General features: G+C 44.3%; 1 protein-coding gene across 4 annotated transcripts in view; it reads right to left on the bottom strand.

Annotated features, from left to right (window-relative positions):
* SYT2 (synaptotagmin 2) overlaps positions 1-21,722 on the bottom strand; it is a 153,907-nt gene that overhangs the window by 52,513 nt on the left and 79,672 nt on the right. Inside the window, exon 1 of one of the 4 annotated variants that reach the window (XM_081867020.1) lies at positions 20,428-20,546. The exons of the other annotated variants lie outside the window; for them this stretch is intronic. The gene's annotated coding sequence lies outside the window, so the exon portion shown is untranslated. Of the gene's footprint in view, positions 1-20,427; positions 20,547-21,722 lie in introns of those variants that run through there. 4 annotated transcript variants of the gene reach the window in all.

Below are 21,722 nucleotides of genomic sequence, written 5' to 3'. Positions count from 1 at the left end.
TGCACAGTCAGTGAGTGACCTTCTAGTTCAAAGATAAGCCAAAGACAAATTTCTTACAAATGAAAAATACTGGTTTTGGTCCATATGAAACAGAAGCTTAAAAGAAGGATAGGTGACATAATTTCTTACCAATCCCCAATTCTCTTTCTCAAGGTCCCTGGAGTGAATTAAGATTTTCAGTTTCAAAGCCATTAAGGCAGAAAACTAATTTCCCACAGACATTCCCCCAAGTTAGGAAAAATGAACCGAGGAGCAGACAGGAATTTACACTGCGCTGTGTCAAGGGCTGTGAACTTGACTGGCTGTTTATTTGGGCAGACTGAGCATTCCTAGCCAGGAAGAACCATTTCCACTGGATAAACACTTTCTCTTGATCAAAGGAGGAAGATTTCGTGACCTGCCTTCATGCTTCCCACAGCAAACTGCTGTCTGAATTGAGAAGAACAACCCATAGCTGTTAGCTAACACTACAGCATACCTGACAAATCAGGTTTGTACCTTTCTATACAGACATGAAACTAGGCTTCCTTCATGTCATTTCTGGGCAGTGTCAGAATTCACCCTTCAGCAGTGGCATAGCGTTTGCTACTGCTGCCTGGGGCCAGGGTGTGTGCATGTGCCAGGGGGGCAGGGCGCAGTACAGAGGGAGCCCATTTCAGCAGCCTAGCGCTCCCCACTAACACCGCTAACTTCAAGACCACACTCGCAGTGGTATTGGTGGTGACAGTGGTGTGAGTGCTCCCAACAAGCTTCTGTTTTTGGTTCAAAACTTATTTTCTAGACTTGTCCTGACAAACTTTCTGCCTGGACCCACAGCCCAGCTCAAATCAGATCCTGATCAGCCTCCCATCCCAGAGAAAAATCCTGCAGAGGCTCCCATACATTTGCCCTCAACTTGGACTTGCTGTTATTCATGGATGTGGATAATTTACATTTTTGCTCTGTAACAGTAATAAGTGACAATTAAACCATTTTAATTTAGATAGCAAGGAACTCTTGGGGAGGACCAACAACCACAGCTGCTTATAGACTTCAGACTGTTCTCTGCAGTGCAGTATTCCAGGTGGGACAATGACCTTTCAGTCTCTTCAGCAAGTCAATCTCTTCAGCTTACTTGCAAAAAACAGAAGCAGTTGCTTCACGCAGGCTCTAACTCCCCAGTCAATACATGCTAGGGATACAGCCTGGTGCTATGTTGTTTTTGTTGGTTTCTGCTTTCTTCACTGTGCAGCGAAGTGCTTGTCACGAGACAGGTGTTTACATTCCACAGTCTGTGCTGTTGGGTTTCCCACGGGAAAGGAGACTGGATGTGACGTACACTGGTTTCCTGTTTTCACAGTTCTCTCCGTGTTTCAGAGGAGAGAGGATGCTTCTCTGCTCTCAGAGAGGCAGGATGCTTTTCTGTAATCTACCAGCTTTGAAGTGCAAATAAAGTAATGTAAAGTATGTGGCACGTACTGCTCATCCTTCCGCTGTGCTCAGGACTCTGCAAACACAACATTTCTGGTTATGGGCCCAGAAGTCGAATCGGAATGCAGAGGAACAGAAAGACGGATCGGACGATATCTCTGCGCGTCAAATTGATTGATGAGAGGTATGTTGCTCATGCTCCGGGCAGCCTGCCAGCTCCTAATTAATGGCTTTATGGCTGGACATTGAACTTTTAGGGCCGTTTGCCGGGACCAGGCAAAGGCTCAAGGCACAAGCTCCTAGGCTTGGGGAGGCTGGAAACTGAAAGCGTTTTTGAACTTGCTATTGGAATGAGGTTTTGAAGCAGCAGAGACGCAGCTTGTATAAAGCAGCTTGTTTAAAGCAGCAGAGATGAAGCAGAAGGCTAATGCCAGAGTCATGATGGCTAGCTGCAGAAGGCTGGCAGATGCAAGTGGGGAATCTGTTACCACTCAGCTTGCTGTTCAGCCAAATGCTCAGCTCACAGTAGCCTGTGTTACTGCCGTGATTCAGAATGAAGCAAACCGCCAGGGTGCTAGCTGCATGGGTAAGGGGGAGTCTTCACAGACGTCATCCCAGAGTGCAGTGGAACCACCAAATGGCGCCAAAGCTTTGAAAGCAGTGAAATGCTATTCGTGTGGACGTCTAGGCCATATGAAGAGGGAATGCAAATATCCCAGGGCCAAGACAGAGCAGCACAGCGAAAGCTCATCGCGTGGAAAAGGCCGAGGCAAAGGCAAAGGTCCAGTGTCCAGGACAACGCAGCACAAGGCAATGGTCTCACGCTTCACTCCAAAGGTTGCAAAGGTCCAGAAGACGTCTAGATCTTTCTTCGTGGTTGATTCAGCAGCGACCCACCACATGTGCAACGATAAGCGACTGTTCGTGTCTTTTACACCGCAGGAAGGTGCGATTCACCAGGCGGATGACCACACAATCCCCAGTAAAGGCTACGGAACTGTTGTTCTTCACAGTTTGGACTTATCGATAAAAGATGTGCTTTACGTACCAGATGCCAAACATAATCTACTCAGTGTTGGACAGCTGAATGAACGGAAAATTGACGTTTCCTTTAAGAACAAAAAGTGCATCATCACAAAGAAAAATGATTATGTATTGCATGCTGAATATGTTGATCGTTTGTATGTTTTGTATTTTGATGATGATGTGCAGGATGAAACTTGTTGCATTGCAGGTTCTAACAAAAGTTTGCATGCAGAATGTATTCACGATTTTCACTGGAAATTTGGTCATTTGCATTTTGAGGCAGTATCTAAAATGCCTGCCTTGGTTGAAGGTATGACTATTAAACCCTGCAGGTACCACATGAAGTGCAAGGCATGCGCAGCAAACAAGGTGAAAATGGCTGCGAAAGGTAAGGTGTCTAGTAGGCAAGCTACAGAACCATACCAAATTGTTCATGCTGATTTGGTTGGACCACTAGCGCCCTCTTTGGGTGGAAACAGGTACTTCATGGTTCTCATTGATGCATTTTCCAGATATATTTATGTGTACAATCTCAAGCAGAAATCAGAGGCTTTTCCAAGGTTCAAGGAATTCTGTGCTTGGTTGGAAAATGTGCATGGTAAGAAGATAAAGACCTTTTTCAGTGATCGCGGGGGAGAATTCACTTCTCAGCAGTTTGAAGCTTTTCTGACTGAGAAAGGAATTCAACACGATTTGTCTAGTCCTCGCTCGCCATGGCAGAATGGACTTTGCCAGAGGGCAAATCAAACATTGCTTCAAGGGTTAAAAACCTTGCTACATGATGCCAATCTTCCAGAGAGTTATTGGGCCGAATCTCTCTCGTGTTTTGTTTACAGTTATAATCGGAGGTTATCTTCAGCGATTGGTTGTACCCCGTATGAGAAGATGTTTGGCAAGAAGCCATACATCAAACACATGAAAATTTTTGGTTCTGACATGTGGGTTCACACACCACAAAGCTCCAAGTTAGACAAGCGTGGATTGCATGGTATCTTTCTAGGTTATCAGAAAGGTTCTTACAGAATAATGGTGACTGACTCTAAGACAATTAAGCTCACAAGAAGTGTTGAGTACAATGCCAAGTGGGGGGAGAATGTGGGAATTTTCCAATGTTACCCTGATGACAGTGATGAGACTGAGGATAGTCAAAAGCAACCGCAACAACCCACACCCACTGATGAAGGTTCTGATTCTGAGTCTGAAACTGAATCGGGTGATTCAGAGGATTTCAAGAGTGCGAAAGCCTCTATGCGACCCTCTGAAAGCTCTGATCAAGAACTGGAAGAACCATTGTTCACAATAGGTCATTTTTCTCCTAAGAAGGAAGAGGAGAGTGTTGAAGACCTACGGCTAATTCGCAGGTCACAAAGAGCCACAAAAGGCAGACCTCCAAAGAGATTTGCTGATGAATTTGCTAAGATAGCAGTAACAGCTGTTAAAAGCTCCAAGAAGGTATTTGAACCTTCAAGTTTCCAAGAAATCCAGGATTTGGATTCAAAGGAAGCTGAGCCATGGTTAAATGCCATGAAGGCTGAGCTTGATTCCTTAGAAAGGAACAAAACATGGGAGCTTGTTCCAGTAGTTCCAGGAATGAAACTGCTTGGAAGCAAATGGGTCTTCAAAGCGAAGACTGATCAAAATGGCAAAATAGCCAGACACAAAGCCAGATTGGTAGCCAGAGGTTTTGCACAGGTACCAGGTGAAGACTATCACGAGACCAGAAAGAACACTTAGATGTAATTTGCTTACAAGAAACCCACATTGCCAGGACACATAGAAAACTTCTAACAAACAAGAGACTAGGATTAGAATTTATCTCATCAGATAGAGTCAAGAAAAGAGGAGTAGTGATTTATGTCAAGGAAAAATTGGAGCCAAAAATGATCTTTAAGGACGAGCAAGGAAGATACCTGGCAGTGGAAATTCAAATTCAAGGAGAAAAGATTTTGATTGTTGGAGTTTATGCACCAAATGAGGGGAAGGCTGAATTCTTCAAGAAGTTGCATGAGACTTTAATGGACTTTTTGGACCTTAAAATTATAATGATTGGCGATATGAATGGAGTTGTTTCCACAAACATGGACAAGGCCCAAAGACAAGTAATATCTAAGGATGGAAGACTACCAAAGACTTTCTTTGAACTGACTGACACTATGGACTTGATTGACATTTGGAGAACTAGGAACCCTCTGGAAAGGGAGGGGACTTTTTTCTCTGAAGCAAAAATGACATGGACTAGAATCGACCAAATATGGATTTCTAGTAATCTGGCATCAAGGGTTAAAAAAACAGAAATTTGCCCAAAAACCTGCTCCGACCATAATGCTGTGAAGATGGAAATGAGACTGACAACAGCTGGAACCTTTAGATGGAGAATGAATGACACCCTTTTTGGAGATGAAGAAATTTGTAAAAAGGCCCAAAAGACACTTAAAGACTACTTCGAGATAAATCTGAGATCAGATGTCGAAAAAAGAGTAATTTGGGACGCAAGCAAAGCCGTGATGCGTGGCTTCCTAATACAACAGAATTCAATAAAGAGGAAAAAACAGAATGAGAGGAAAGAGAAAATTTGGAACCTAATAAAAGAAGGGGAGAAGAAACTGAGATCTAAACCTAAGTCTCATGAGATTTTAAGAGAAATAAAGTTTCATCAAACACAATATATGGAACTGATGAATCAGGAAATAGAATGGAAAATAAAACAAATGAGGCAAAAGACCTTCGAGTCAGCAGATAAATGTGGGAAGCTACTGTCATGGCAATTGAAAAAGAGACAAAAGCTGAATACGGTGACATCACTCGAAGTAGATGGGAAGTTTATTAATAAACCAAATGAGATAAGTAATTGTTTTCAAAGTTTTTTCAAGAAACTATATAAACAAGGGCCAAAGAATGAACAAGAGATAGAAGAATTTATTGAAAAACACGGCCTGCCAAAAATTTCGGAAAAAAACAGAAGGAGTTTGAATGAGAAAATTACAGATCAAGAAATAGAGGGTGCCATTCAGGATATGCAACTAGGGAAATCACCAGGACCAGATGGGCTAACCGCGAGATACTATAAAGCATTGAAGGAATGGTTAGTACAACCATTGAAAGAAGTTTGTAACCAAATCTTGGAGGGGAAAAAGGCTCCCGAATCGTGGAAGGAAGCATTCATCTCACTTATACCGAAGACAGAAACTGAGAAACATCAAGTTAAGAACTACCGCCCTATATCACTTCTGAATGTGGATTATAAAATTTTTGCAGACATTTTAGCAAAAAGATTTAAAAAAGTTTTGTTAGAGGAGATTCACAGGGACCAAACAGGCTTTCTACCAGGTAGACAAATGTCAGATAATGTGAGGAACATTATAGACATTTTGGAACTTCTGGAAACTGACATAAATAGAAAAGCTGTGTTGATTTTTGTGGATGCAGAGAAAGCCTTTGACAATATTTGCTGGAGTTTTATGAAGAGGAATCTCCAAGGGATGGGGGTAGGCCAAAATTTTGAAAACGGTATAGGTGCAATATATTCTGAGCAAAAGGCTAAACTAATTGTAAATGGTATGGTCATGGACGAGATCCCAATTGAGAAAGGGACACGACAGGGATGCCCAATATCCCCCCTATTGTTTATATCGGTACTGGAGGTTCTCCTGAATATGATTAGAAGGGACCAGTTGGTTAAAGGAATACAGGTCGGAACTAAACATTATAAGTTAAGAGCATTTGCAGATGACCTAGTTTTGACATTGCAACAGCCAGAAGCCAGTACAAAAAGAGTTCTGGAATTAATTGAAATATTTGGTCAAGTAGCAGGTTTTAAATTAAATAAGCATAAGACAAAGGTGTTGGAAAAAAATCTAACGATGGGGGAAAAAGATAGTTTCCAAAGAGAAACCGGTTTGGAAATTGCAAAAAGAGTAAAATATCTGGGGGTGAATTTAACATCTAAGAACGTGAACCTATTCAAAGATAATTATGAGAAATGTTGGTTGGAAGTGAAGAAAGATTTCGATATATGGTCTAGGCTGAGACTTTCCTTGTTAGGCCGAATTGCTGTTATCAAGATGAATGTATTGCCGAGATTGTTATTTTTGTTCCAGACATTGCAAATTTTAGACAAGATGGACTGTTTCAAGAAGTGGCAGAAAGATATATCTAAATTTGTCTGGCAGGGCAAAAAACCCAGAATAAAATTTAAGATTTTGACTGATGCAAAGGATAGAGGGGGCTTCGCCCTGCCGGACTTAAGACTTTACTATGAAGCAGCAGCTTTTTGCTGGCTGAAACAATGGCTACTTCTTGAGAATACAGATATCTTGGATCTGGAAGGCTACGATAACAACTTTGGTTGGCATGCATACTTATGGTATGACAAGGTAAAGGTTCATAGAAACTTTAAAAACCATATTGTCAGGAAAGCACTGTATAATGCTTTTTAACATCTTTATGCGCCCCCTCGCCCAGCTTGTCCGGAGTTTTGGGCTGGGCTGCCATCAGTATGCTGATGACACCCAACTCTATCTGTTGATGGACGGCCACCCGGACTCTGCCCCAGACACACTGATCAGATGCTTGGAGGCTGTGGCTGGATGGTTACGTGGGAGCCGGCTGAAGTTAAATCCTTCGAAGACAGAGGTCCTCTGGCTGGGACGGGACGACAGGGGGCTGAGGGGGCAACTCCCATCTCTTGCGGGGGTGCAATTAGTGCCAGCACCGTCCGTTAAGAGTTTGGGTGTAATCTTCGATACCTCCCTCTCCATGGAGGCGCAGATTGCAGCTATAACAAAGGCGGCATTCTTTCATCTCCGCCAAGCTAAGCAGTTGGCTCCTTACCTCTCACGCCCTGACCTAGCCACTGTGATCCACGCGACGGTCACCTCCAGACTGGATTATTGTAACTCGCTCTACGTGGGGCTGCCCTTGAGACTGACCCAGAAACTCCAGCGGGTGCAAAATGCTGCAGCGAGACTCCTTACGGGGTCTTCGCTTAGAGATCACATTCATCCGGTGCTATACCAGCTGCACTGGCTCCCGGTGGAGTACAGGATCAGGTTTAAGGTGCTGGTTTTAACCTTCAAAGCCCTATACGGCCTAGGGCCCTCGTACCTACGGGACCGCCTCTCCTGGTATGCCCCACAGAGGAACTTACGATCTTCAAATAAAAACATCTTGAAGGTCCCAAGCCACAGAGAGGTTAGGCTGGCCTCAACTAGAGCCAGGGCTTTTTCGGCTGCGGCTCCAACCTGGTGGAACGCTCTCTCACAAGAGACAAGGGCCCTGCAGGACTTGACATCTTTCCGCAGGGCCTGCAAGACAGAGCTGTTCCACCTGGCCTTTGGTCAGGGCGCAGCCTGACTCCCTCCTCTGGCAATCTTTACAAACTTTAGTTTATGGTTGCCATCAATTTTGATTTTAATTCATTTTAATCCATTTTTATACTGTTTTATAATGCTGTACTGTTTTAGTGTTGTTAGCCGCCCTGAGCCCGGCTTCGGCTGGGGAGGGCGGGATATAAATAAAATTTATTATTATTATTATTATTAATGTATGGAACCGATATAAAGATTTGTTAGAGAGTAAAACCCCCAGGTGGTTGTCACCAATGGAAGCTAAGGCGGTAAAAAGACTGAACATGGATTCAGACTGGCCAAAATATTGTGAAATTATAGAATATGATGGTGAAAAGTTGAAACTACAGAGTTTTGAGAAATTAAAACCTAAAGTCCGAGACTGGTTACATTATTACCAGATTAATGAGACCTTTAAGCAGGACAGGAAACTAGGATTCCAGAAGGAGAGGTCAAAGTTAGAAACAGAATTGTTAGAACCCAATACTAAGAATTTGTCTAGAATGTATAATTTGCTGCTAAAATGGAACACACAGGATGAAACGGTTAAATCAGCCATGATTAAGTGGGCACAAGATATTGGTCATGATATTATGTTTGCTGACTGGGAGCAGTTATGGACCACAGGTATTAAATTTACGGCATGTAGTGCCTTAAAAGAGAATATAATGAAAATGATCTATAGGTGGTACATGACCCCAGTCAAGCTTGCAAAGATATATCATTTGCCCAATAACAACTGTTGGAAGTGTAATGAATGCGAAGGAACTTTTTATCATCTTTGGTGGACCTGCCCGAAGATTAAGGCCTACTGGGAAATGATCTATAATGAAATTAAGAAAATCCTTAAGTGGACATTTGCAAAGAAACCGGAGGCTTTTCTCTTGGGCATGGTAGGCCAAATGGTTCCAAAGAAAGATAGAACATTTTTTATGTACGCAACAACAGCAGCAAGAATTCTTTTGGCAAAGTATTGGAAGACTAAAGAACTACCTACTCTGGAAGAATGGCAGACCAAGGTGACTGAATTTATGGGACTGGCAGAGATGACCGGCAGAATTCGTGACCAGAGGAGAGAGACAGTGGAAGAGGACTGGAAAAAATTTAAAATCTATCTTAAAAATTGTTGTAAAATTTCGGAATGTTAAGATGTCAAGGGATTTGATATAAAGAATTACAGCTGAAAAAATTTAAGCTTAAGAAAATTTTAAAGAGAATTAAATATAAAATTGGATGAAGGATTGCTAAAAAATTTTAAAACAAGGATGCAGTGAAGGGGAGGTATGGGGAAGTCGTGTTATGTTTGTTTGTTTTTTGTTTATGTTGTAAAATTAATAAAAATTATTTTTTTTAAAAAAAAAAAAGACTATCACGAGACCTACTCACCCACAGTGAGGTATGAGAGCATTAGGCTTATGCTCAAGCTAGCTGCAGAGGAGAATCTACACATTAGTCACCATGATGTGAATACAGCTTTTCTGTACGGATCTCTAGGTGAATCACTTTATATGCTTCCACCTGATGGCGTACAGGTAAAACAGGGATTTGTTTGTGCTCTGAAGAAGTCCCTTTATGGTCTCAAACAAAGTGCACGGTGTTGGCACACAAAACTCACTGAAGTATTGTTTTCTCTAGGTTTTAAACAAGGGAAAGCTGATCCATGTGTATTTGTCAAAGAGGAGGGGCAAAAGAAACTGTATTGTTTGTTTTATGTTGATGATCTTTTATTCTTTTGGAAAGATGTCACAATGTATAATAACGCCCTAGCTCAACTGAAAGAGCACTTTGACATGAAAGATCTTGGTGAGGTAAACAACTACCTATCTCTGGAAATAGAGAGAGATCAAGATGGTAACATTCTAGTACACCAGTCACGGAAAATTGCTGATGTGTTAAGCAAACTAAACCTGATGGATGCTAACCCTGTAGACACTCCGATGACAACAGGTTATCAGGTAGATGACACTGAAGAAGCATTTTCTGACACTACACTGTACAGAAGTGTGCTAGGCAAGCTAAACTTCATTGCCAGATGTTCAAGACCTGACATTGCTGTTAGCTGTAATTTGCTAAGCAGACAAGTAAACAATCCTACTGTTAAGGATTGGAAAGCTCTAAAACGCATAGCACGGTATTTGAAAGGCACTATGCATTACAGACTAAGATTTAACAGTCAGAAGTCTGGTGGTCTTGAGATATTTGCAGATGCTAGTTTTGGAAGTGACACTACAGACAGGAAAAGTACGTCTGGAGTTTGCTATATGTACAATCAGGGTCTATTTGATTGGTCATGCAAGAAGCAAACAACAGTTAGCTTAAGTACTTGTGAAGCTGAACTGAATGCACTGTCTTATTCACTTAAAGATTGTGAATGGTTGTTGCAATTGTGCAAAGACATGAATATTCCTGTCAAATGTCCAATCCAGGTTTACCAGGACAACAAAGCATGTTTGGCTTTGCTGAATTCTGAAGGTTGTAAGCAAAGCACGAAGCACTTGCAATTGAAGTTGCAACATGCTAGGGAACGTATTCAGAAGGGACTCGTAACGGTGTCCTATATGCCAGGTAATGAAATTCCTGCTGATGTATTGTCCAAGATTGTATCCAGGGATCAACACTGTACCTATGTGCAGAAGTTGGGTTTGTACTGATATTGTACGAACACGCTGCCCAGTGATGTTCACAGAAAGGGGGAGGATGTTGGTTTCTGCTTTCTTCACTGTGCAGCGAAGTGCTTGTCACAAGACAGGTGTTTACATTCCACAGTCTGTGCTGTTGGGTTTCCCACGGGAAAGGAGACTGGATGTGACGTACACTGGTTTCCTGTTTTTCACAGTTCTCTCCATGTTTCAGAGGAGAGAGGATGCTTCTCTGCTCTCAGAGAGGCAGGATGCTTTTCTGTAATCTACCAGCTTTGAAGTGCAAATAAAGTAATGTAAAGTATGTGGCACGTACTGCTCATCCTTCCGCTGTGCTCAGGACTCTGCAAACACAACAGTTTTCTGCTGCTCCAGAGAAGCGGACACGGAGCAATGGTTCCAAACTACAAGAAAAAAGATTCCACCTAAACATTAGGAAGAACTTCCTGACAGTAAGAGCTGTTCGACAGTGGAATTTGCTGCCAAGGAGTGTGGTGGAGTCTCCTTCTTTGGAGGTCTTTAAGCAGAGGCTTGACAACCATATGTCAGGAGTGCTCTGATGGTGTTTCCTGCTTGGCAGGGAGTTGGACTCGATGGCCCTTGTGGTCTCTTCCAACTCTATGATTCTATGATTCTATGATTCTAAGCACCTGATTGGGTGATTTTTGTTTGCTATTATAAGCTACACAGAACCACAAAGAGTCTTGAGGCACTTTGAAGACTAGGTATATTTAATATGGCATAAGCTTTCGTGGACTGCCACTAATGCCATAATAAATATATTTATAGTTGAGAGCAATCCTATGGAAATATCTGCAGCTTAGGATACAGCAGTTCCCCATCTGATTCCCAGCTCAACCTGTGTTAAGTACCCAACCGCAGCTCAGCCTAAGATACACCAATACACCGTGCATAACTTGCTCATCCTGGCTCAGCTGGCTGGGCCAAAGCTGCCTGAACTGAGGCTGGCATAAGCCCCAAAAGTTGGGCATTCCAGGGGCAGGACCAGAAAAGGATTCTAAGCCCATTCAGCCTGGTCACATGATCTGGCAACACAGTGCAGAACTCTATTTTAAAGGCTTGTTTTCCCCTCTGCCAGGCTTAGGCAGAGCAGCAGCAGTAGCCTTGTTGCTGAAAGGGGTTTAGATCTGGTGTAACTTCATGCCAGCATAATTTATACCTGCTTGCCTTAGACCATCTTATTGTGCGTAGGACAATATTCTGTTGTTCTTGATGCAACAAACTAACATGGCTACCACTTTGGGGGTGGAATGCAGAGACTTAGCATTCTCAAATAAAAAAATCAATGAATTAATGGATCATCTTGAAAAGCATGGCATTAAGAACACAACTGAATGATGTATCTTTAGATTTTAAGATGTGTTTTTGGTTTCTATGGGCATTTGCAGTACATTTTTTCCTGAGTCAAAGAAGCTACTCCCACAATATGCTCTATCCGGTGCTATGGTCTACACAAGTATGCTGGTTGTACCCTTACAAGAAAGGATGAAAGAATGGTGGTGACTCCACTGCTTTCATATTAAAAACACTTATTCATACTGGGTTGTTAGAAATTTGCCTAGTAATTTGCACTGAAATAGCAGAAGAGCTGCCCCTTATCCACAGTTTATTCATCCTAGCTATTTTCACATTTATCTGAATGTTAGCCTCATCACCTGTCCAAAATGTCTAAGATAAGCCACAATGTTTGAAAGTGCCAAAAGAATAAAATCAATTGCATGTAGTATAAGCAGGAATATAAAGCCTCGCCAAATCCCCTCAAATTAATAGTCCAGCTATGTGTACCCTACTGACTCAGCTTCTCCTAACTCACACAAGAGTCTACAGGACTACAGGAATATGCTTAGACTTGGACCATTTCCAGGGAGAAATATGTTCTAAATGAATCGACAGCACTCACACACCACACTTCTCCCACCCCAAATGCACTGAGGGTAGCAGAGCCAAGTGGGGGAGAGGCAAAGCAGTGGGATCAATGGGGACACCCCCCCCTCTCCTCACCTCAGCCTAATTGAGTGAGACTTTAGACATCTGCACAGAGGTACAGCCATCTACTGTTGAAGAAGAAGAAGAGGAGTTTGGATTTGATATCCCGCTTTATCACTACCCTAAGGAGTCTCAAAGCGGCTAACAATCTCCTGTCCCTTCCTCCCCCGCAACAAACACTCTGTGAGGTGAGTGGGGCTGAGAGACTTCAGATAAGTGTGACTGGCCCAAGGTCACCCAGCAGCTGCATGTGGAGGAGCGGAGACACGAACCTGGTTCCCCAGATTACGAGACTACCGTTCTTAACCACTACACCACACTGGCTCTCATGTTGTCTTGCTATCATGGTAGAACTGGATTTCATAGAAGACTAGCAGAAAGTAATGCTTGGCTATCAAGCCCAGCCTTAATTTGCCAACCCCTGCTCAATAACTACCCACAACATAAACAATATTCAACATTGTGAGCTCCATTATATAGTATTGTGGTGGGGTTTAAAGGGCACACTTCATTTCTAACTGGCATAAGAAAGTACACTATATTCTTCCTTACCTGTCATGCTGGATCCATCAACAGCAGTAGCATCCCCAGGTACATGTACTTAGAAGCAAGCTGCACAGACTTCAATGGTACTTACCTTGAGAAAAATACAGTCAGCTTTCCATTCTAATTCAGCTTAAATCCTTTATCAGAGCAGGAGTAGCCAATGCATGAACCTCTAGATGTTGTTGGACTACAACTCCCATCAGTCCTGATCATTGACCATGCTTGCTGGGGTTGGTGGCAGTTGTATTACCCTGCCCATGCGGGAGGGAAATTAAATTTGTCCTTGAATTTTCAAAAGGAATGATCTGATTTTATACTGAAATAATTGTAAACAAAGCAAGCATTGACTCTGCCATATTGATAGCATTACTGTACATCTACGATAGAGTTCCCAAATCATAAATCTATGGTTAGTCCTTGAAGCTCTCCAGACAAGGTCCTTTCCTCCCAAGTCAGCAAATCATTTATCTGGGGGAAAGTCATTCAGTTTAGATTACTTTAAAGAAGTGATCTAGTCTGAAAGGAGACACAAACAAAGACAAAATATGGTGGCTAGCAATCATCTTTGTCATGCCCTGTGTAAGAACCACAAAACCTGTCTTCCATGTTCAAAAAAACATGGGAGCAAAAAGCAGGTGCACAAATGACTCCTGCTTGTTGCACTGGAAGTGGCAAATGCGTGCGCACTTTTCCTTACAATGCAGCGATTCACAGAGCAAGTGTATACATGCTGACTCTGAAGTAAGTCCCATTTAATTCAATGGGGCCAACTCCCAAAGGACATTCAGTTTTAATCCAATCTTCTGTAACATCTGCAGTTCTTCCTAATTTTTAATCATCAGATAACTGGACTAGTCAGACCACAGGCACATTTTGCCTGATGCTGTTAACCACCTGTCGTCGTCAGCAGCAGTTGGGATTATTGGCGCTTGGAGCAGCAGCTCTCCAGGGAATAAGGTAAAGGTCAGCTTTTCATCATAAGATCCTTCAATTAGAGATAAGCACGTACAGTTGCCTTAAGCCAGCCTCCCGCAACTTGGTGCCCTCTAGATGTTTTAGACTAGAGCTTCCTCCATTTGCTCCAGCTACCACAGCTGCTGGTGGCCAAAACATCTGGAGGGTACCAGGTTAGAGAAGGCTGCCTCAGACCAAGTCATACCATTTGGTCCTGTGCTGTCCATTTCAACTGGCAGCTGCTCTCCTGTGGTCCTGTGCCACCCGAAAATCTTTTATGCAGATGTGCCAGGGGTTGAACATGAATTCTTCTGGATGTGCTCTACCACAGAGCTACGCTGGGAATGGATCCATTTGGAATGCTTTTACTCATTTTAGAATTGCAATGGTTTTAGCTGTCCTTATAATTGCATATTATGTGGTTGTAATGCAATCTGGGACCTTGCAGTAAAGGGCAGGTAGGAAATCTGGAAAACAAACAAGCGATCTGAAGTTGATGATTTAGATTCCACAAAGCAGGCATTCATCAAGTGAGCTATGCTCCATGCACACAAGGGAAAGTCTCTGTTGGTTGTTTCTTTGTTATTGTATTTATATCCCACCTTTCCTCCAAGGAGTGCAAGGTGACATACATAGTTCTCCTCCTCCTTGTCCTATCCTCACAACCTTAAAGGTCAGGCCTCTGCTACAGTGAGCTCATCCCATCAGTGGTGCTCCTCTCTGCCAGTGGAGACTGGTGGAATGAGGCCCACACTTCCTCCTCGCCAGTCATCAGCACGGGGGAGATTAGGATTGCATCCCTAGTACATAAATGGCTTTAATGCATTCACTACTGTATTATAGTTTCTCATTATAATACGTATGGCAGGGCCATACAAGGGATGAGGTTTTAGTAGCTAGCACTCTGTTTAAAAATGAGCACCTGGTTTTAAAACTGTAATGCGTATCTGGATATAAATTTTATAAGCCTTGCTTTAAATCTGATTCCATAATAGTGTTGATGTTACTTAATAAGATTTAGCCTCACACCATGCTTTTCTCATGTCTCAACTATTTCGAAAACTCAAACCCTGATGCATTTTGTATGCTAGGATGATAATGATGAGTTTTACACTGTTTTAGAATGTTGAATACAAGCGCCCTTAGAACTGTTTTTATACAACTACCAAATCATTTCTGTGCTAATAGCTGCCCTTGAAGTGGAGGCTTCTGACCTGAAGCACTTTGATGTCCACTGTCTTTCAAGTGCACTTCCGAGGTCCCTTTGTGCAGTATCTGTATACAGAGGAGCTGTCCATTCAGCTGGTGCTACTGAAGCCCCTAGTGTCTGATGCTAGCAAATGCATCCTAGCACAATACTGGTAGACCTTACACTGATTTCAGGTGTTTGCAGCTTTACATGGATTGCCAATCAATCAATCAATCAATCAATGCATGCAGGGGGGAAGAGAATGGGAAAGCTGTAAAAACTGCTGGCATTCGCATCAGCCATTGAGAGAGCATTTGGGTGTGGCTGGAGTCTCAGTGGAATGTGGAGGGTGAAGGAGGTTGCAAAGAGATTAGAGGCTACTGGAGAGATTTGAAGAAGGCCTTGAAGAGCTATAGAGAAGGTTGGAGGGATTTGCTAAGGGTTTTTAAATGGTTTTCTGGGTGGTGTTCTGGCTTTATGCGCTTCTGCTTATACACGCAATAGCCAGGGATGTAACTTCCACATAAGATGTGATCTGCTTGTAATAACATTTCCACTTAAGTTTACTCACACCCTCTCATGCACTGAAATAACATATGAGAGTCCAAGGGAGTGTACTGCAAAGGCCCTCCTCCCTCCTGCTAGGTGCACATTCAGAGGTTGTGCAGATGTCCATGCATTAATTTCCTTCACAAGAAGGCATTTCCGGAATGGTTCAGGGTCTTGCTTGCATTTATGAGCTCTACCCATAAAAATCTATGTGGAGGCCCCCTCCACACAGCCACCAAACACACAGCTGATGTTGCCCATGTGCACATCGGTAGCAGTGGGTGAGGCTTTACAGCACAACTCCTCATGCATTTTTTCAATGCATGAGGAAGCTTGAAGCCTGTCCCCCAGCATGAGTAAGAAATGCTGATTTACTAGTAGCTTCAGAGTCTCATTTGCTCCTTGTCTTCCTAAGGAAACTGAAAGTTTTCCCAGATGGACAACTTTACTCTTCTGGTTTCGAAAAGGCTGAAGAGTAGACTAGACAGAACCCTGAACAAACAAGGGTTCTGAGATCCTAGGAACATAGGAAGCTGCCTTATACTGAGTCAGGCAGTTGCTCCATCAAGGTCAGTACTGTCTACACTGACTGGCAGCAGTTCTCCAGGGTTTCATTCCCATCTTTTAACGGGAGATGGTGGGGATTGAACTTGGAAGCTTTTGCTTGCAAAAAATAATAATGCTCTACCACTAAGCCATGGCCCTCCTCCTGTTCCTGTTACAGAATAAAACTTAGTTCAGATTTATCTCACCTTCATGAATGAGTGCACAGGCCAAGGATGCTTTGCCTAGCTGCACAGCTGGCACTGACACAGGTTTCCTGAGACCCTACACAGCATTTACATATTTAATATAAAGGGAAGCTGTGTCCAGTTTTCCTGACCTTCAGCAAGGTTTAATTGCTAGTGATTGCTAACCCCAGAATATCAGAGCATCTCTCAATGAAGGCAGCTCTCAGCCTCCTGGAACTAAAATATCATATTCATTTTGCATGTGACTTGCATAATGCCACTGAGAAAATAATATGCAAAGCCAAGGAATTTTTTTATTTTAATTTAGCAAATTTACACCATGCCTTTTGGGGCAAGGAACTCTCCAAAGCTGTTGGGGTTCACAGTGCCTTAACTCTACACGTTAGGTAAGGAATTGCACTAGGATGAACCTGCAGAGACCCAGAGAAATCAGAGGAGGGTTACAAATGGGTACATGAATCAAGAGAATGGACTAGAACATAGATGGCTTTAAAACCCTGATGGTTTTTTAAAAGGAACCAGAAAAATTCATGGAAGGTTAAGGCTATCAGAAGCTACTAGCCATGATGGCTGTGTGCTACCTACACTGTTGAAGTATGCCTCTGAACGCCAGTTCATATGTTCTTATGAACTTTAGAGGCTCCAAAAACAAGCATGCGATTTTGCAGCAAATCTCAGCCATAGGTCTCCAGCCCCACTTGCTAAGACTTCTAATCTGAAAAGGCATTCCAGGTTTTTCTGCTGTTAGATGGTAAATGGCACTTTAGGAAGTCAGAAAGACATTTGTGAAGTTAGCCAAACCAGGCAACAAGAGTACTGAAATATATTTATTTCCTGCAACACCATCTTATGCATGTTTACCCAAACATAAGTACCACTGATATTCAATGAGGCTTATGCCCAAGGTACTGTTCATAGGATTGTAGCCTCTCTATCCATATGAGCCCAGGCTCTGCATGCAGTGGTGGTTCTGCTGGTCCACAAAGCCCTGCCTGGAGAGAGGGGTGTTAACCTAATCCTAAATATTATTACTATTGTTATTAAGAATTTATATGCCACATGGATTGGATTACTTTTCTTTTTATTTGCAGAGTAAATCTATCAGGCAATATGTAATCTTCACACCAGTCACTTAGCAAAGCTTAGCAAAAGCTTGCAGACTAACATTTGCAGACTTCATTTCAAACACATTCATTTCAACAAGATTTAAACCAGAAATGGTTGCTACATCCAATGCAAAATTGCAGGTGTGCTATAAAACCCATAGATTCCAAAACGCCACTGAACTTTGTACTATTTATCAGTATTTTCTCTTGACCATAGGGAATTAATTGCTTGCAAGGCTCAACTGGTTAACATTTACACAGCATCTTGAGACCCTTGGAGCGAAGAAGCTATTGGCAGAGATTCTAGCGGTGCAGAGCACAATGGTGGAATATATTGTATTTCTAAGCAAGGTATGCTCACCAGGGAGGCATAAACTAATTCTAACTTGGGGCATGTTCTCACTAGCACATATTCCTTTAGGGCACTTTATCCCCAAGGGCTTTTTAGTAACAGAAGAGAACACTCAAAGTTTGAGAGTTAGCAGTTTCAGTTCTAACTCACCATTGTCCCAGATGGAGCACTTGGGGAGAATATATATCCCTTCGGTAATCACCATATGCAACAAAGGATGCTTGAACAGAATGTAAATTAGAGATAATAAATGTGATACCCTCCAGATATTGTGAACTACAGTTCCCATCAGCCCCAGCAAGAATAATCAACACTCGGGATTTATGAGAGCTGGCATTACCCAGCTTTTAAAATACTGCAACCCAGTTGTGAGTTAGGGTCCACCGGCTGAGGACCAGTGATCTAGAAGTAAAAAGGATGGTGTAGATTCAGCTAGTTGGGACCCTGCTGTCACAGTGACCTCTGCTGTGAAATATTCAGGTCAGTGTAGGTGTAGAACAAACCATCACCCTGTGCAAAGAGTGTCTGGTAAGGAAGGGCAGCAGGAGAAAGCCTATGGTCCCACAGAGAAGCATCTTTGGACAGCTGTCTTAATGCACCTGAATCCATCTTCTCACCATGCATACAAATACATATGTTATCCAAATGTTATCTTTCCCAGCTACTTTACCTGTTTTGAGGAAATTTCATCCTCCCAGCACTCAAGAGTTATTTTATAGGCCTGACAATGAAATCCCCACCTAACACCACACATCTATTGTTGCATGGAGCATGCTCACATAACTATTTATGAGCACTTATAGGCTATTACCTGTGACATCCTTGGTGGCATGTAATGCCTTCCCTACCCGATGCAAATGATGTTTTGTGAACTTTTTCCAAAAAATGGTTAATTTTTAAACAACCTTTTGGTCCTCACCAGACTGAATACTTCTTCGTGTGCCATTCCTTAAACACTGTTTGTGGAGCCTTTTAAAAGGGAGACGATAAAATCAACCAAGATAACATAGAATCATAGAGTTGGAAGGGACTCTGAGGATCATCTAGTCCAACCCCCTGCAATGCAGGAATATGCAGCTGTCACTTACAGGGATCAAACCTGCAACCTTGGCATTATCAGCACCATGCTCTAACCAACTGATTTGCATACTGTATATCTTCTTCTTCTTCTTCTTCTTCTTCTTCTTCTTTTTGCATGCCTTCTCCCCACTCCCATCATTTGAAATTAGTTCCAGGTTGTACAGTCTCACTCCCCAATATTGGAGTGCACAATTGTGTGTAAACACACACACACACACACACACACACACACACAGAGTTGATCTGTTTCAGCATTGCTACTACCACCTCCCCTTTGCAGCAAGGCCATTTCCCCATCCCCTACTGTGCTACTCTTACTTAATGAAGGCTAAGACTAACACAGCAATTAAAAATGTGAGGGGTTTTCCTCTTGCTATCTGTTCCCCACAAGATAAACATAACTCCATATGGTCCAATACAACAAAAGTCTCCTTATTGAAAGGAAGTTCAAGATCATGAGATTCCGTTTTTTCCCTTTCTTTTTTTTGAAAAATGGATATCCCATCACACAAATTCTCTAACCAGACACACCCTTACCTGAGAGCAAGTTCTACTGAACTGAATGGAATTTGCTTCTAAGTAGGCATACATACGATTGTACTGCGAATCTGAAGGGCACCATCCAGCTTTAGTTTAGCACTTCACGAGCAGCGAAGCTTCCTCTTATGCACCCCCCCCCCGGGTTTATAAATCCGCAGCGGGCTAGTCTGGCTTTGCAGCCTCAGGAGCCTGAGCCAGGACTACATCGGGCAACCTGAGAAATGCATCTGAGCCTGTGCAGAGTGCCAACTTCCCCCCATCCCCAGTGTCAATGGCTTCTGACGGACCGCTCGAGACGAGGCACACCTCTCTTCTTTTGCAAATGACCCACTGAAGACCGCCCCACATTGATTTTTTTTTTCTGCTGCAGGGTTTACAGCCTCGGCTTCGTTTCTAAAATAGGAGAGCTGAGGCGCGGGTATGTGGGGCGGGGGCCGGAAAACACTTTGCATATACTCAGCGGCACTATTCGGGGCTGAGCCCCAAACCCTCTCCGGCAGCAGCCCCTGCCTGAAGCCTTCACAGGCTCGGGGTCCTGGCAGGGAGGCGCCGAAAGGCGAGCGAAGGCGCCGCCGCCTTCTGCAGCGCGGGCCGCCCGCCCTCTGCCGCCTCCTGCAAACTTTCGCCGCAGAGCCTGCCGCACTCCCGGGGACGCCACGCCAAGGCCGGCCCCCTCCTTCCCGCCGGATTCCCCGGCCACGCCGCCTAGTCCACCGCCTCGCCTCCGAGTTTTCCAAGGCACTGAGCAGAAGGCGGGCGGAGAGAGCGAGCGAGTGTGAGTGTGTGTGTGTGTGTGTGTGGCGCGCTCGAGGTCTGCTGCACTTTTGCTGGCGAGGAGGAGCCGCACTGCTGGGGGATTCCCTCCTTCCCTCCTTCCTTCCTTCCCTCCCTCGCGCGGGGTCTCCACAAGCCACGAGGAGCCGCAGCCTTACCGGGTGGGTCGGTGGGCGGGAGTCCTCTCAGCGCCAGCCTGGACGCCGCAGAACTTGGGCTCCTGGCGAAGCTCCCATCCAGGCGGCGGATGCGGCGGCGGCGGGGCCTCCCTCCCTCGCTCCCTCCCTCCTTCGCTCTGCAGTAGTACAAACACACACCGCGCGCCCCGCTCCCTCCGCCTCAATTGTCATGCTTCTCACATCCGGCTGCATACAGCGCGGATGGGCCCGGCCCTCCCTCCCTCTCTCCTGGCTGGGTGATCCCGGAGGGAAATCCGGAAGGCGGACTCCTGGCCCGGGCGAGGGGGTCGGGGGGGGGGGCGGCCTCGCCTCAGCCCCTCCCCCGTGCGAGGGCCAAGTTGGGACAGGCAGAGCAGGCGCCTCGAGCCTCCCTGAGGGCCACTGAGGACTACTGAGGGCCACATGCCTTTCCCTGCGGTGGGTGAAGCTCGAGGCAGCAGGGGGCACAGCAGCGAATATGACCGTGACTTTGGTACTGTAGGGCTAGTTTATACTCCTCCCTGTCCTCTATCCACTGGACAGAGTTCAAGGACGCTATTGTTTTGTTTATTTATTGGAATTAAGGGACCCCTGACCATTAGGTCCAGTCGTGGCCGACTCTGGGGTTGCAGCGCTCATCTCGCTTTATTGGCCAAGGGAGCCAGCGTACAGCTGTGGCCAGCATGACTAAGCTGCTTCTGGCGAACCAGGGCAGCGCATGGAAATGCCGTTTACCTTCCCGCCGGAGTGGTACCTATTTATCTACTTGCACTTTGACGTGCTTTTGAACTGCTAGGTTGGCAGGAGCAGGGACCGAGCAATGGGAGCTATCCCCATTGCGGGGATTCGAACCACTGACCTTCTGATCAGCAAGTCCTAGGCTCTGTGATTTAACCCACAGCGCCACCTGCACTCTAATTTATTGCATTTATATCCCTCCTTTTCCCTCCAAGGAGCTCAAGGTTGTGGACATTGTTCTCCCCCACCACATTTATTGCCCACACTAACCCTGTGAGGTAGGTCAGGCTGGGAGGCTGTGATTGGCCCAAGGTCACTCAGGGAGCTTAGTGGCCAAGTGGGGATTTGAACCCTGCTCTCCCAGGTCCTAGTCCAACACTGTAACCACTATGCCAGCTAATAAAAGCACTCAGAGGGGACTGGCGGCCCACAGACAGTATTGAGGGCTGCATTTTACCCCCTAGACCTGAGGTTCCATACCCGCAGGGTTAGACAAGGGCGCGACAGCAGTCATTTCCCCTTTCCTCTCTCTAGCTTGACAAAGGTTATGGTCCAGA

Source organism: Podarcis erhardii (assembly GCF_964252035.2).
Source record: "Podarcis erhardii genome assembly, chromosome: 6".
Lineage (NCBI taxonomy): Eukaryota > Metazoa > Chordata > Lepidosauria > Squamata > Lacertidae > Podarcis > Podarcis erhardii.
This window is presented reverse-complemented; position numbering and strand designations above follow the sequence as displayed.